Genomic DNA, 18,012 nt, shown 5'->3' on the forward strand with positions numbered 1-18,012 from the left:
TGCTTACTAAGCACATCTTGTTGCTTTATGAAAAGAACGCTCTAAAATGCCTTCCATCTCTCTCTTATCATCTCTGTGCCATTTCCTTTTTCATTTTTTTTTTTCTTTTACAGCTTGTAGAAGTACCTGTTTAGCATGAATGCAACATGGATACAAATACAGCCGAGCTTGATTCCAGCTGAGAACCAAAGCATTGCGTGAGCGCAGCATCATCTTCCGCTGTTTCCATCTTTTAAGAGGCAATAGATGAAAAATGCGCGACAGTCCAGCACTGCAAAACCTCACAAGCCACGCCTCCAATTCTTGCCACTACTCCTTCGTGCTGAACAGTGTTGTGTGAATGTTCGGCCGTTTCTTCACTTCCCTTTTTCTTGCTGCACTTTTACTCTATTTTTAAGTGACCGGCCGTCTTCTTTTTGTGTTTGGTCAGCTTTACATTTTTCCCGCTACGTGCTGCATGCTTTCCCTCACGGCTCCAAGGCCTTAAAGTTGGCTTCTTCTCAGTGCTGATGAGCCTAGCGGTAAAACCATAAAAAAAAAAAAGCACTACTTATTTTTTTTTTTAAGAAAAAATTTCCTCGTGATTCCATGTAATGCGTGTGCAGCAATGACATTTCGTGAGAAGTCGACGCCACGGCCAGACGTTGTTTAGTATAACCTAGTTTTACCAAAAGCACTGCTATGATGGGGCTTCAGTTTCACTTTACTATAGCAGGGTTCTACTGTACAATGATAACCGGTCATAGAGGCTCCTCCATATTTCACGAGTGGAATGAAGTCCAGTTTTGTGCCCATTGCAGAAACAAGCTGAACAAGATGGTCATTCTATGTTTCCGTTTTCTGTAGAAGGTGCTTTGCAGCAATACCTAGCCTTCAGGGGCCGTGCAAAAATCTTAACAGTGACCTCCTACGAGATATTCAGAAGAACTTGTCCAAGAAAAAGTATAGACAATGAATACGATCTGTGCAGGGGAGTAAGAGCTAGGAGTTAGCATTGCTGTTCTCAATGCAGCTGATGGGTTACGACCATGCAAGCGGGTTGTGCCACCTAATCTACAAATCACAGTGCGACACATTGTACCCGTTCTCCACCCTCTGCCTCCTACCTTCTCTTCATCATCCCTCTTGTCTCTACTTTGCCACCTGCCAATCAAGGTCTCAAAGGGGCGAACAACACAAGCTGTCTAAAGCCACCACTTGAAGGAAACCAAATTTTGGTTACATGTTGATATGACAGCGTTAAAGGCTGCCATTCACCATAAAATTTGGTATCAGGGTTGTGAAAGAAAAATTGTGGGTGATAGCCGGGAATTGATTGGTGGCAGGGGTGTGCAAAGTCACTTGATCATATGATATGGCAGATTTGGCAGGAGCTGCCAACTCAAGCTTCTCGAATCAGATGGGTAGGTGAAATGAATCGAACCCTCCAGGACTCTTGCATTTCAAGTCAGACATGCTACCCGTAGACCACAAAAGCACTTCATACGGCTAGGTTAAGGGAGGCTTTATATTTGTGTCAGGCAGTCTTTCACATAATGTGGTAGTTCATGACTCTATGCTAAAGAGTATGTATAAGATAATGGAAGTACCACCATTGCCAAAAATAACCAGGCTGCGTGCTCCGCTTTTCAGCCAAGTAGCAGATAATTCGTACCACTTCTGAAACTGTAAATCTGTGCAAAGTAGTAAAGGCAAGCTGCAGTCCTCACTTCTCAACAAGTTGTGATCCTCTAGGAATTCATGTTGACCTTAGGATACAAGCTAAAATAAGGCCTTGCCTTATTTTTACCTCTCTGCAAGTTCAATCCCTGCCAAGGCACAGGGGTACAGAAAAAAATTAAGGCAGATTGCAGTCATGTACAAGACTGATGACACAATGATGCTGTTTCTGTTTGCCTCAAGTTATCCGTGATTATACTTCGAGACTCATCGTGGCTATCTGTTGTCAGCGGACAAGTGCAACAGATATTATGCCTTTTCTTTCCTGTAAACCAATTTAAAACACTGCTGATTCCTGTGTGGTAGGGCGTTTGAGGAAGCGACAAATGAAAGGCGCAGCACGGATGCCTGGATTGGATGCCTGGCAAGGGTAGCTTCATATATGCGTGAATCGCACGGTGAAGTCATCGGTCATGACCGGACATGATGTCATGTGGTAACCTCAGTTCTGGTTATTAGACATGACTGGATGTGACGTCATGACGATGTCACATCCGGTCATGGTGACATTACTGCGAACACATTAAGCTGCGCACAATAGATGAAACAACCTCCAGCTTAAACAGCATCACTGTTGAAAGTGGGCGTTGTGCAGTCTAGTTGAAGATTTGGGCGGCTGTATGCGAGCAAGGAACTGAGTGCTGTGATTTAACTTCCCAAAATAAATGCCACCGAGTGGTACTTTTTCTTAATACACGTCATATATTTACTAGAACCACCTTACTCTGTATTTTACAGCTGTAAATGCTGCAAAAAGCAAATTTTCTCAACTTGAGAATTTTATTCTGGCATGGCTTATATTCTGTAATCTCCAAAACAATTTTCTTGGGTTCCTTTACTTCTGGGAAACTTGGGGTATTGTTGGAACAACTACGATGAGAACAGCAAATTTTACAAATTTGAAATTAAAGTGTATGAGAACATGCAAGATGGCGACCATGGCACAAACTTTTTTTTTTTTCCGCCTAAAACAAGCTGGGGTAATGTTTGTCGTAGTAACCCAATACAGTCCTTTTCTAAACTGACGGCGGTCGAGCGTAAAAATTGCGTCAAATGGCATGATATGGGTCTGTGTGCAGGCTTCACACAACTCGTACTCTCAGGCAAGTCCAGTAAAAGAATCTGACTGCTGAGCTGCTACCCGGCACAACAGAACCCAGAATGCAACCTAATCCAAGCCTGAATACTTAATATTTTTGAGACAAAGCATTCATAGAAGGTTGAAAAAACTTGTACATGCAGAATGCGATCAAAAAATCTGGAACAAGTTTCATGACACGCATGTCATTTTTCACAGCATATCACATAACTTGGAAGAAAGTCAACAACTTCACTTTGAAAGCAAATTTTTGTGAAAATGTACAACACCAGTGGGAAGGAAAACAATTGAAGCAGTTGAAACAAAAAAATTTGGTGGCGTATGTGTCAGTGAACCCTCAGTGTCTATTAAAGAAAGTGAAATGAATGATCTTCGACACTAATAGAACCTGAATAGCGCTGTGTGATAAGGCTGTCCATAAGTGGCAATAAGCAAAGTTAAAATCAAAACAAAACCAAACTTGACAGAACTTGCACCAATATCACTGCTATGCTAAAATAAAATACACAGACACCATATAACCACTGTTCACAATACAAGTTCTACAAACCTGATGCGAATTTTTATATCATAGCTGTAACGATACTAGCACAGCCTGATAATTACAGTACACCTAAACAATCACTCTACATGCCTCTATGCATATATTGTATGCATATAGGCACTATGCACATATTGTACTTGACTACAAAGTTCAGCATGGTAGTTAACAACCATGCACATGAAACAGCTCGGGTATTGAAAAGCCTCTTCCAATCATGTTCAAAACCAATATATTCTGATCAAATCAGCATGCAAAATGTAAATCTTTCGTAAAAAATTTCATTTTGCACACAAAGACAAAGGTAGCTTTACTGCACATACTGTAGCACGAGTTGAATGCTCCGGGCAAATTTTCATAGTGCTGCAGGGTTTTTATGTGTTTATTATAGGAACGATGCAAAAAAAAAAAAAAAATCGGTGAACTCCATAAAAGGTGCCACATTAGAACAAAAATTAGCAGTGCTATGCCTAGATAATTCCACTGCAAGAATGCATCTGTGTTGACTCATGTTCTATTGCCATAAACAAAGTACAGTATGTGAGGAATACAAGGGATGGAGGTTTGATTCCCAGTGGAGACAGTATTTATTTATTTTATTTACCCCACTAATCACACATGTGCTCTGTGCTGTCGTACAGTACAGCAAGTAATGGCATATGGTACCTGTAGTAAGACATAGTTCATGCTGGATACATCGGCTGTCATGCAAAGATGTAATCAATGCAATTAACACTTTTTGTAGTGGCTTGAAATTGTTGACTGCGACCCCGAGCAGTTCGCACGTGAACACTGGCAACCACTGTGATTTCGTAGTATCGATGACAGTCGCCGCAGATGATGAGGGGAATGTCTGGTGCCCTCACAATGCATCAGCCATCTCGCAGATAAGTGCTGCCCTTCAGCGCCACCATTGCAATTCTTGTTTAAATGGCTATGGGTTGTACAAACTGGAAACTCTAGCAGACTAACAATCTTGTGCATTCACAATGCCGTAATAACAACATTGCGTGGGTAGTAATTTAGAAAAAATAAATACATTCACAGTTAAAACTGGTTCACTGGACAATATTTTGTAAGTAATAATTCAACAATACTGCACAAGAATTTTCAAAACTCCTCTGAGCCTCACTAGGGCACATATGAATGTCGTGCAGCCTTGGTGGATGGAACCGTGACAGATTATTGTAGATGAAAATGTAGCCATTAAATACTGTCCTTTTTAAAATGCGTGATAGAGCGTTACACTGCAGTGCACAGGTGTAGAACATAAAAACATGGCTGCAGCTGCGAGCTATCAGGTGGCTGTCGCACATACTCCATGATAGTAAATCAGGTATATGTATCTTCCATGGGGCAGGTAGCTAGTAGCAGGCTAGGCAGGCAAACAGGGTTCGTCCATGGCTCTGGTCCACCAAGAATGTGACAGTGCTGCAAGTCATCTGTACTTGGGCAGATTACCTAACATGCAGACAACTACTGTAAAGTCAAACACTGAAATTACAAAAAAAAATTAAGTTGATAAATGAAATGTACTGCCTTTGGATCTGAGCAAGAATGAGAACAGAGGCAAACCATTTGGCAAGCCTGTTTCGATGCATTCCCTAAAGCCACATCTCTATGCTGTTCTGACCAGTTTATTTGTTTTACAAGAATACACTAGGAAAGAACCAAGCGATCGCACATTACATCTACGTTGTGCACTACAGTTATAAAAATAAAAATCATAGCTAACGAGTACGTGACCCCGTTCGGTAATGCAGTACATTTACTTTGCTGTACAGCGTACCACTCGTCTCGGGACTGACGGACAGCGTGTTAGGCCCTCATCATTTGCCAAAAAAAAAAAAAAAAGCGAAGCTTAATTTCTAGTCAATCAACATTACACACTATTAAGAAGCGGTCAACACACTTGAGACACAGTTCTATATTCAGCTAGTCTGCAAACTATTACCACAGTCATCATACATAAAAGCAACAACAGGCGCATACATGCAGCATGTGCTGAAAAGGCGCGTCCGATGCAAGTGCAAAACTGACGTCGGCCTCGGTGATCTTACGACTGCTAGGGGAAAGCTACATGCCTCACATTCACACTAAAAATTAATTCAAAGCACTTCTGACACAAACGTAAGCCTTCGATGTCTCTGTAGTCATTATGCCTAAACACTTTCAGCGGAGCGCTTTATTTAGTTCTGCGCAGGCAAGCTCAGAACTTCGCTCAGACAACCTCAAGTGCAGCAAGAAAGTAACCTTGCTGCAATGTTCATAGTTAAACGTCCCGAAACAAATCGTTCCCAGCTAATTTCACACAGCGATTCGCGGAAGAATCGCGGTTCTAGCGCAGGCACCATGCTTACCAACATGGCACTCGAGTACGTTAATGTTCCACAAATCAATATATTATGTAACTCATTTCCTTCCAAAGAGCAATCAGCTGGCTTTCTATTCGACTTACCAAAGTGATGCTCACCGTGCGAAGTGCGTCGCCTGTGCTGTATAAACACAGAACACAGCCATTTTATGGTTCGTTAGCATTAACAACAAATAGATAAAGCGCAACACAGGGTCCGCAAAGCACTGGAAGGAGAATAACTAGAGTCAATAACGCGTCAAACATTTTTTTAAAACGTTTCATGTAACGCGCCGCAACTCAAAATAATTTAGCGGAGGGGCGATGATGATGATAATGGCGCACGCACCATCGTATCTAAAATTGTTGCAAATGAAACTATACAGTTTCAGTTAAACAAAGGAGGTGGTGACGCATAAACTACAAGTGCCAATTTTAATTATCTAAAGGTTTCCTTTTACTGAATTAATTTTTGTTGACATTGGACGTTTTCGCCACCTGCAGCGCTGTCACTCAACCGTTGCAACGGCGCGCCATTTGAACCGGCTGGTTGTACGGTGCTCGCACAAGTCTCTGCTGTTCTCTCTTCTCAGTTCAGCTCTCTTGCAAGCCTCCTAGAGGCTGTATGACTCATTTATCTCGCCACAAGTAACTTTTAAACCACAGTTCAGCAATGCGACACTAGAGCCATTCAATGAAGGACTACACTTATTCCTAGTCTGGCATTTATTTCCTTTGCGCATTTTCACTCTGTCCATTCATAACAAAAACTTGGAAGAAAAATCAAGAGGCTAAGTGGGCTTCCCACAGTGCAGTTACATATCTATAGTTATTTCATAAATTGGCAACACAGTTTTGATTCATCATCACTGCCTGCATTAGGTATGCTGAAGGGAATTAATGTCTGCAATCATCGCTGCTTCATGCGTTAGCTGCAGCCGCTAACCTTGGCTCATTTGCCGACATTATCTCTTCATCCCAGTGTCTGGTATCCCTTACTTGTTTCACTCCCTCGAAACCTAATCGATTAGCTGAAAAGCCCTATTTCCTGGATCACATGTCCCTCTCTAATGCTTCTTTTCAGTTTTCTGCATCTTCATACTCAAAGATGTGCACCATGTGCTGCAATCTCAACTGCAGGTACTCTACTGCAAGATGCCCAGCACTCTGTGTCATATGGTATGGTGTTGCGGCAGCAAAGAAGTACCACCCACACAAACCATCAGATGAGGACCTGCTTATGCCCTCACCTTTTTGGACCAAGGACGCCACCTGCCCAGGGCAAATAGGGCCTGCTCATTTCAATAATAGCTGATTACTACTTCCTTGTTATGATTACCTTGAAACTGTACTTTAATCCACATCTGTGTTTGTGAAGGTTTTCCATATTATTTTACTTTCTATAACCTGCTGCACTGTCCTTTGCTTAGGTATTTTAAACTAATGCTTTAATATCCACTTTTCAGCCTTTCAAATGATCACATGATAGCAAGCTGCCTTTTATTACATTGTATATACAGCACCTTTCAAATTTACATTCACCTCTTTTTGCTCTTGGGAAAATGTTTCTCATGGTTCAGATTCAACCTGGCTTAAAAACATTACTCCCTTCCTACGTCCGAAACCTTCCTACCTATGTGCAGCAGTGACTTTGTGGCTATGCATTCGACTGCTAATCCTAAGGTTTTAAGATTAAATACATGGCTACATTTTGGCAGAGGCAAGATGTAAAGACACCTGTGGGCTACACAATGTCAGTGCATATAAAAAGGACACCAAGCAGTCAAAATTAATTAGCTCTTTCCCATGCTTGCCGTCTTTCATAGACCGCATTAGGTTTTGGCATTCCCGATCCCTGTGTGCTATGTCAATACCTCTACCTGTTGTAAAGTTGCTCTCATCACAAAGGGTTGAAAAATAAACTTTCATCTTGTAGTTTCTTTAGGTCCTTGAGCATGTGCTGTTATTGAGGCAGTGGGCAAAATTTGGCTGGGGCCTTAGACATGCAATAGCCCAAACCAGATTCGAAATCGAGGAAACAGTTTAGCTGAAACAAATGTCGATTTCAGTCTCATCGACATCAACTGCAATGCCCGTTCTCTTTTTCTACAGGAATATAATGTAGACATGATGCAATGCTGTTCACCCAAATGTTTTCCGATTGTCATGGCTACTACAGTTCAAAATAATGAGACCAAAGAGCACGACACACAAGGAATGCTTATTTGCAATGAAAGCATTTTATTGCAAGCTATGAAGTAAATACATTTGTCGTGAAGAACAAGCAAAAGATTGCAAGAAACCATCAAAACAAAATTTAAAACCCCATCTAGAAAAGCAAAAATCTAATGCCATGTTTTCATGAAAAGCAGCCATTTTTTAAAAAAGGCTGCTCTTTGAAGCTACTCACAAAATTATTTCAGCATAATGCTCATTTGCTACAATACTCTTTTTTTCCAACTAGACACAAAGTCTACAAGACCTTGTGTATAAAATGTCACCAACCAGCACGTAGCTGCCATGCCATCAGCAAAACCATGCGCCCAACTGCTCATTGCACACCGGCCAAAACTCTGCACTGCCTTTGGGCAAGTGGAAAACAGCTGCAAAGCATCTTAAAACCCATCCACCCTTTGTTTCTATTTTAAGGTGCTATCATTTCTCCTGCTTCAATCATTCCTTTCGTTTTCAGGTGCGATTCCATAAACTGAACTTGTTTATGAACCACCCTAGATTCAAAAATGTGTTCAAACCAGCTGTCTATGAGGCAGCGCCTTCAGAATGCGCGGTGGCCAAAAATACTTTTGCAGCAGACTCGTTAATAACAGAGCTACAACCATCAAAACCGGTATGTTTCTCTCCTTCCCTTCCATCACCAAAGAGTCCCTCCCTCCTCCCTGGTTGACTAGCCTCCACAAGAGACAATACGCGTAGGGCTGGTACATGTAGGCTCCCTAAATACGCGAAATGTGGAGCGCCATCTCTTAGTGCTTTGAGAAACTATGCCCGCCATGTTGGTTCGGTCAACAAAATGAAAACGCTGCCCTGTGCTGGGTAAAAACAGCTACAAGAATGCATCAAATGCAGTCATTATGGCCCCGACTATTACAGGCATTCTTTTTTTTCTTGCTGGTTGGTTTGTGAGGTTTAACGTCCAAAAGAGACTCAGGTATGATAGACGCCATAGTGAAGGGCCCCGATAATTCCGACCACCTGGAGTTCTTTCTTTAAGGTGCACTGACATTGCACAAACACGGGTGCCTTGCTTTCTGCCTTCCATCAAAACGCTACCGCCTCAGCTGTTTCTTTTCTTGCTTTCTGCTACCCAAGCACCACCAGTGACCTTTGTTTGAAGGTTGAGAAGTGAGCTTTGGCTCATCCAGCTACAATGCCAATAAGGAGGAGGAGGGGGAGAGGCTGAGCTCAATGGGTGGCCGAAGCATAGGTGCGAGGCCTCTGGCCTTTCTTAGGAAACCAAGCCCGTGCATGTATGGATGTTCTGTGTTTTCTGTATTATGGTTATGCACGGTGTACCATGGCTGGATTCGAGTGGCGACGGTGCGCTCTTTACGACCTACGCATGGAGGGTGCTTCCTGTCTGCTACAGCTGCGAAATCGTGGCACTGTGTGGCATTGACGCGTCTACTCAGTGATGCCGTCATTTGGTGTGCAACAAGCTGGAAAAAAAAAAAAAGCGGAGGCTGGCCAAGCCTGCACTTTCACCCGGTTGTGATTCTTGCCAACGAGATGTCATGAACTTGAGCGTTCAGAGCGACCTGCAGTGATTTTTGCCGCTGTACTGAGAGTTATATATGATAGGTGTGCCGGCCGTGAGCCATCCTTACAGGCTCTGGCTGTGTATCAGCATCTTGCCGAAGAGCCAAAACCAGAGAAAAACTCTCATAAAATATAGCTAAATTATTGGAACAGAGTTCTCCATCACTCGGAAATTGATGAAAGGAAACACTGCAAGTTTTTCAAACTTGCAGGCGTGGGCACGTCGTTCAGAGGAAATAAAGTTCAAATGTGTGGCAGAAAACATACGTATGGGTCCGGACCGAAAGAAATACCAAAAGCACACTGCGGCCGAGAAGCTCAACTATTGTCATGAAGTTAGCTTCGTTACAAACTAGCCGCAGAGTTTAGCAACATAGGTGGCAGGCAAAGACAAGGGTCGGAAGGCTTTCCTACTATCCTATCCTTATATGAGGATGGTGATGAATGTCTCCTGTTATTTCGAGGCGATGCTGCGCACGCCTCAGAACAGGAAAAGCAGTTACAGTGAATGCGCTGTTCAAAGTGCACAAAAAGTGCAATAAGAGCAGGTTACCTTTTTTTTTAATTTGCACTAACAACTTAAAACAGGTCAACGACCAGCCTGACTTGCAGACACGTGAAGGTGCCCGAAATTTTGGTACATGTGCAGAAGCAGACAGAAATGTGCCCAAAAGCGAAAAGATGCCGTCACACTGGCATATCATTTGAAATAATGCATGTAGGCAAAACAGGTACTCCTCCTTGCTCGGCCACTAATTGTAACAGGCCTGGCAGAACAGGCCCGAGAGGCCGAAAATGTTCATGTGATAAATTCTGTGCTTCTGTAGCCATGTCAATGCATTTTTGACAGTTCCCCTCATATCATGAAGGAAACAAAGTTACAGCAGGAAGAAAAAAATCAGCTTTTGTGCAGCATAATGGGACTGACCTTACAATAGTATGCTGCTACTTGCCTTACTGCAGACTGATAACCCAAATCACTGTTGTATTCAGACGGTAATTAGCACATGTTGCGCACTGTAAGAAATAAGACAAAGTAAGTATTACTACGATCAAAATAATACTGTTGCCTGAGCCTACACTGCACCGCTTTTGCGCACACAAAATTGAGACTACATAATTTCTCTAAGTATTTCGCTCACTCCGTAAACTGAACGCTTGAAGGCGCGAACGCAGGTGCGCACCGGGCGCCGCCACAGAAGCGAGTGGCCAGGGTTGGGTAAATCCTGCACTAACTTCACGGGGAAGAGAGCACTGCTTGCTTAGAAGAGCTGCCATTATATCTGCGGCGAATGCGCAGGCTGTATGAAAGTGCGCGCCGCTGCCACTTGAGTCCAGCCGTTGGTGTATGAATAGCACAGTGCACAGAACACGCTGAAGCATGCATAGACAAGGGCAAGAAACTAAAAGCCTTCTTTCTTGTGTGAGTGTATGCATGAGTGAAAACGAAATGCAAGACAAAAAAGTGCGTGACATCAGCAGACCAAGTGACACCCCTCGCCCATCAGTCAGAGAGAAACCAATGGATGCAGTATCTGTGGGTACCTCATCGACAAAGTTCGATGGCCAGCGCAAAGGATGAGAAGGTTTGGCTGCTTTAAAAGGACCATGAGAGCTTTGGTTTGCATTTTGTTGCTTTCCAGTGTGTGCATCGCTGCAGTATTTCGCAGAGACCATGTCCAACGCCTTATCGGGCTTGGTTAAAATGTCAGCCTGGTCAGTAGCCCTTGAATATGTTAGCTCTCTTAAATGAACAATCTGAAATAAGCAAGGACATAAGTTGTGCTGGCCATATTGTGGACTGCTTTCAAGACAATGTGTGTAATGCCAAATAATCTGAGAAGTTGAATAAACCGTTCGGGCTGCCCTGTTTTGTTTTCTAAATATGCATTGTAAGACCATTTAACACAGCTTGGCCACCCAACTTGTGCACACCAGCTAACACAAAGCTTTAGCAGCGCTACACTAATCCCTCTGTCACACAAACACTTCCGATCCTCATTGAACTCAATCTGCATTCAGGCTTTCAAGAAGGATTGAAGCATCCGGTGCTACACGAGCGTTTTCAGTCAGCATTGAGAAATTTCCTACGTGGTCCGTCGTCTGCTGTCAGTCGCAATGAGTCTCAAAAGGAAATTTAAGATTGGGGTAATGATTGCACGATTTCAGTGTACACAGCAGCATTCCGCTTTTGGCGCCTCAGGTCATCTAACCTATCTTCCCAGCGGTCAAGTGCTACAGTGCAGTTTCTCTTCCACTCCACAGTTTCCACATTGACGCAGTCGAAGAGAACGCCACCTTAGCTTCCACTGGCAGTAGACTACGGTGTCAATATTATAAAATTAGCCATTCTACGAATGTTCTATCATGCCTTTTAATACATTTATGTGTTATTATGTGCAGTTCTATTGCATTTATTCATTTTTCAAGTTTTAGAGCTCGTTGATGACGAGGGTGTCAATGACCGCTTTTGAGTGTGCTTGAAATCTCGAGAGCGATTGAGGAAGCAACCTTGAGTCAAGCAGGCTCGAGCTCAACTGCACTTGACAGTTGCCGTGTGACAACCTCAATCTACAATGAGTTAAATGTAGATCCAGTTCAATGAGGATCGAAACTGTTCGTATGAGAGCAGTTTAACTCGCATCTTGCAGGAACAAGCAATCTATATACACCTTTCCAATAAGTTACTCGGTGCCACCATATTGTTCGCTCCTCCTCTCTGGACTGCTGCAAACCGGCTCTGCTTCCACTGTGCTAGCACCAAATGCACAAAGCAGTCCAGCAGGTAATATGGCGACACCCCGTGACCACTTATTGGAAAGGTGCACACTACTATGACTATGCTACAGTATGCTAAGGAAGTGAACACACAAAAAAGCCAGGCAATCATGTTACTCTGGTAACGAATGTTTAATTGTGGCTGGCCTTGCATATGGCGGGCAGTAATGCATGTACCCCTGTCTTCGGACAGGACAGCAGGGTTGTAAGCATCTCCAGCAAACACTGTGCGGATGTTCGTTTTGTTATAAAAATTTAGGAGACACTTGAGATCTGTCTTTAAGAGTATAGCATGGTAGCGTCAACAGCTCCCATCTGCAGCTTCCCTCAAAGATCCTTGATCGCATACATGCACCTTGCTATTTTATAAATGAAGTCTTTAAAGAACTTTGCTGCAACCTACAAAGAGTAGGAAGTGTTTAAGAGCTCTAAGATCGCTAAGGCGAACACAACCCGGCACCAGAATTAGAATATGTGACTAATAAGTACGGTGCAGGGAATGCAGCCTTATAGTTACGCACGTCAAATGACAGATCGAATACCACACGCCCATCCTCCGAGGTCCTGTGAATAAGCGCATAAGTGGCCCGCGTATGCATGGGGTTGCCATTACCCTCTTTGTCACCTCTCTGCAGCGGTTTGCACAGCCAGGATGCCTCCTTTCCTCCTCTCTGCAACGCGGCAACAGAGCACGCACCTGCCAGAGCTCTTCACACGCAAGTTCCAGTATGAAGGACGTTTCTTGATGACAATTTCTGATCACACTTTCTGTACATGACGCACATGACCCAGTTAAAATACAGCTATTTAAATGCCCTCTAGACACGTGAATATTATGAATATAAGCATAATACATAAGATAAATTCTCAGCACTGGGTAAAATATTCACAAAGTATTGTCAAACATGAATATAAAATCAAGAAATTGTAATAAAATCTTGAGGATATACAAAAGGCAGAAAAATGGTCATTTCTTGAACTACAGCTTGCAAATGAAGCTTTTTTTTTTGCCTCAACTCCTTCAGCACCATGCAATTTGTTTATTAAATGAAATATTTACACAATCTTGCTATTAGATAATACTAAAATGCAAGTATTTAGATGCTCAATTAAATAAATGCCCATGTTTTTGTTTTGGCTTTATACATAGCATAAAAAACTTTTTCTCCGAAATTTGCAGAAAAAAATCCAAAAAGTGAAAGAAAAGGGGGCATGAATATCAAAATAAGACAGCAAGAAAAATAATTCAGAATACTAAAAATATGCTGCACTGCCTCTTATTACTAGTTTAGGTTCTGAAGTTCATTTTGAAGGTGTGCTGTTCTCTCAGAAATATAGCTAAGTTGCTGAAAACACCCATTTTTATGCTCGGCCTTGTTCCACTCATTTTACAGTTTATAGTATTGGCATTTCCAAACCTTTCAGGATTTATGACTGAATTATTTGGTGACATGTTTTCCAGAAGGTGGGAGATTTTGCCATTAAATTTCAAAATCTGCAATAGAAGCTTGGTGTTCAAACTCCACTGAATTTGCTTGAAGAAGTTCCACACTTGAAGTTCTGGAGAAGCCATATCAAGTAGTACCAAGCTTTCATTACTGCTGAAACCCAGCGAATGGAAACAGAACAGTGGGAACACAAAATGAGCATGTGTAACTGACCAAGTGTGATCAGAGATTGAAACTAAGCTTTTCTTGGCCACTACCTGAAGTCCGAGGCTGACATTTGACTGATTCATCATCTGCGCTGAACTGAGAGCTAGTAAAATTGTCTTCAAGAGACTTCGCTACTACTCTCATAAACAGAAAACTATAGTAGAAGCAGCAGAATCGTGTGAATGGCGCCAAAGACCTCTTTATTTCAAATAATTTTTTAAATGTCACACTGTGCCAGAAAAAAAACAAAAAAAAAATATAAATAAAAAAAATAAACAAGCTGCACACAAACAGAAACTATGGTTGTCACAATAGCCCCACTGCGGTAGTGCAGTGGTTAAGATGCTAGATTACTGTGCCGGAGTACCCATGTCCAAACCCGATCGCTGGCGGCTGCTTTCGATGCAAACGAAGTGGCACCCGTGTGCTTTGTGATGTCAGCGCGCGTTAAAGATCCCTAGGTGGTCAAAATTACTCCATAGACCTCCACTACGGCACCCATTTCTGTCTTTCCACTTTGACTCCCTCCTCCCTTCCCTTACGGCACAGTTCAGGTGCCCACAGAAACAAGTGACAGATTCTGTGCCTTTTCCATTCCTGTGAACTAATTACTATAATTACTTTTGTCATACTATCTGCCTAAATGGGGCTACATGTTCCAAATACATAAATTTACGTCTGCCAGTGTGTGAGAACGATCATTCATATATGAACGATTGGCTTAAAGCAGTCCTGAAAGGTTATAAGCCCTAATCCCTTAATTTGTGCCGGTATTATCTCACACACAATCATCAGCATACAACCATAATCTACCACATTGTGCCTAAGACCACCCAACATGGGTATAAAGCTCTGTTTTAACAAAGCTGTATGAACATGGAGTAGCATGTCTGATACTAGATCCAAGGGTCTCGGATGGTTCTCTTCCACCTCAACCTCTCACCTCAAAGGAGCTGCCTGAGTTAGCAGCTCCAGATAGCGTCGTCCTCTCTTTTCTCGATCCTTTGTCTCTTTTTCGCTTTTCCACAATATGAGCTCCAGCCAGTTCGGCCATATCATGTGGCCTCATGACATCGCAGAACCAGACAACCAATCAGTGCATGGCCATGTCACCTGCCAAAGGCATGGTTGTGATTTTTCTCAAGGGTGACGCCTTTTACGCTACCGCAATAAAGCAACTATTCTAAAATAAGTCACTTCTTGTGGAGCACTTTTCACTACTGCTGCTGCATTGTATGATATGGGCAGTTCAAATTATGTCCCTTCTGTAAAGAGCAGTTTGTTTGCACAGCCTCCTATCCGATGTGGATGTAGGCTACAATCCAGCACACAACAGCGGCAGGGCAGACACATTAAAAAACATGGCAGCCCTTACGAAAGCCAGCTGCTCCTTCAGCTGATAGAAAGTCCAAGATTTTCCCAATTCTATTATCTTGTAGGCAATGGACAATAACCCGATCAGTTTAAGTTTGCAAGTGCTTGACAGCCCCTTTCTTATAGATTATGGTACTGTTAGGATCCTTCCAAGATTTCAATACACTTGAGGTCGTGAGGCACTACACACTCAAAGCAAGCAGTTTTTCTAGCACAATCTCCCTACCACTCTTGAAAGATCTGCAGTTGCCTATCCATACCAGCCGCTTTACCCCTTTGCATTGCTTCTAAGGCTTTTTTACTTCCTCCATGACCAGCATGACGTACAACCTGCTCACATTACTGCTCGTCATCCTGACTGCTTCAGCTGCTGCTGTGACTGCTTCAGGGCAATGTCATCAGCAAATTGCAGATTACTGAGGTATTCTCCATCTACCCTCATCCCTGAAGGCATGTCACCTAGCACATAGTACAATAGATGCTGTCAAGAGAGTACAAGTGGCTGATTCCATGCCAAGCTACCTAAGACAATGCCATGTTTTAGACACCATCACACACGGATAACTTTTTCTCGGAGAACCACAGCTGTGTTACCTCCACAAGGGATCAAGTTGTCTTCTATATGACATCTCTCCAATAAATGTCAGGCCTGTTCAGGTATTAATCTGTTACTTTAATTCGCAAGGCTAGAAGCTAGACTGGCAAAAAATTGCAGTCACACATTTGTGCTTCCCACCTCCCCCCACTGCAAATCATGTGTTCCAAACCACCCAGAATGATTTTCAAATAATAGCATATCAGCAAATTCAAGGGTGACAATATTACACAAGATTAAATACATTGCAAGCAAGGTGTTTTAAACTTAACTGGGAGCACGCTCTAAACCTGTGGAAGCAGTGAGAGTATCCATTTGGTCACGCCAGTCGCAGCTCACTGCACTACTGAGGTGGCGGTGTAATCGAACTGGCGGAGGGAACTCTTCGTCGGCACCAAGAATTCGTTGCCTCTGCAAATGTAAATAAATGAGAGTAATACTGCAAATACATTTAGTTTGCATAAATTCAGCAAACTCACTCACAGTAGAATTTGATTTGAATAAAGCAAGTGAGAGTGCCTGCCGCAGAAGGAAAAAGGCAGTAACGAGACTAGCAGTCAATGCTAGCACAAATACAAATATTTAGCACACTTGCAAAACACTGAAATAGCAACAAAGAGACTAAGGTAAATCATGTGTGCAGTAAGTGCGGAATATGCTGCGGCTTGCATGGAATTGTAATCAAGAGTGCCTCTCTCCCACAAAACATGCTAGCTCAGATTATTTATTGCTCTGTTTTCAAATAAGCTGTCAATGGCCTTGGCAGCAGCTTGAAGCCAAGCACTGCCAACTATTTATGTTGGAGCAGGCAAAAGATATATATATTTGGGAACTCTGTGGTAGCAACATGCATCCAAAGTGTTAAATCTATATAAACAAGCTCAGTGAGTTCCACCAATGCAGTTATTTCGGCAGTAAAAAGAGAGATATTGTCACAGGCATGAACCTATGCTAGCTGAGGAGTATTGAGGTCACCCTCATTGCTGCATACACCGAAATAAGTGAGTACTTGACAGTGGAAGGTCTGAGCAAATAAGCACAGGAATTCGGTCATGTATATAACCATACTTTTGTAGCCATTTCATGCTGTGCAGTAGGCTTGTTGCACTTCGCTCATTCCGCACAGGGCCAACTCACGTTTAAACCATCTATCAGCTGGCCAGCAACCCCCCTTTATCAGTCCGCAGATATACTCATGTATTGCAGCACTACCACGTATGGTCTGTACAGATGAGTGCCACTTACCTTCCAACAGTTTTCCGAAAGAAGCCCGACATTTTCTATGGGCTGAGCCGCTCCATCGGTTGAAGCTGCGAGGAAGGCAATAAAACCTCCTGATTATAAACCAGCGAGTTCACGCTGGCGCACGCAAAAATGCCTTATACTGCCCAAACAAATATAAGCGAACTCAGAAACAGTTTTACGTTATCTTTTAGTCGCCTCATATGTCCCAATACTCTAGTGCATCCGGAAGACAACAGCAACCGACGATTGATCGGTGCACGGCAGCAGGTATGGAAGCTGTTCCAAGCGCAATGAAACGAGATCGTGGACGCCATTACGCAGTCTCCTCACGCCTTCGCCCGGAGACCGTCGCGCGATTACGCCGCGTCAATAATTGAGGCTAACGCATGCTTGCGCTGCCGTGCAAAAACTCGTTACAAGAAGCTGCAAGGAAGGCGATGGCAGAAAGACTACAAATGCTTTACTTAGAGTTCGCGGGCATGTATGTACGACTCACCGCAGTCAGAAGGCTGCAAATAGGACTGCACCGAAGGCTGCGCCCTTGAATTTAAGGATATAATTCACGAACTGAATTCGCATATCACCGAGTTTGCATTTACCGGGATGATGGCCCGCCAACTGCAGCAGACCGACGCATGAAAGACAACCTAGGGTACCTAGGGCTCGCAAAGCGCAAATGCTCGTTGTCTGAAAAGCGCGCCAGTCATGGAGGAAGGCCATACTTTGGGCGACTCAGTGAGCATCTGGGTTTGAGGCTTACTTCTAGAAAAAAACAAGCACTAAAAGCTATTTGACGTCATATCCGTCCAGAAGAGCAACATATCCTCCTTTCCACTTTGGTCCTGGGCACGCATGCGCAGTTCAGGGAGCCGGCTC

General features: G+C 43.1%; 1 protein-coding gene and 1 long non-coding RNA gene across 3 annotated transcripts in view; both read right to left on the reverse strand.

Moving 5' to 3' along the window:
• The window catches only part of ND-23 (NADH dehydrogenase (ubiquinone) 23 kDa subunit), an 81,601-nt gene that overhangs the window by 63,511 nt on the left and 78 nt on the right, over positions 1-18,012 (reverse strand). The gene's annotated exons all lie outside the window — the stretch shown is intronic.
• LOC146197757 (uncharacterized) lies at positions 16,278-17,813 on the reverse strand. The gene is made up of 3 exons (XR_014706230.1): positions 17,633-17,813; positions 17,137-17,201; positions 16,278-16,302 (listed from the first exon to the last, which is right to left on the reverse strand). It is a non-coding gene; the product is annotated as an uncharacterized LOC146197757 (long non-coding RNA).

The sequence above is a fragment of the Amblyomma maculatum genome, chromosome 3 (assembly GCF_055883805.1).
Source record: "Amblyomma maculatum isolate TAMU_Amacu chromosome 3, ASM5588380v1, whole genome shotgun sequence".
NCBI lineage: Eukaryota > Metazoa > Arthropoda > Arachnida > Ixodida > Ixodidae > Amblyomma > Amblyomma maculatum.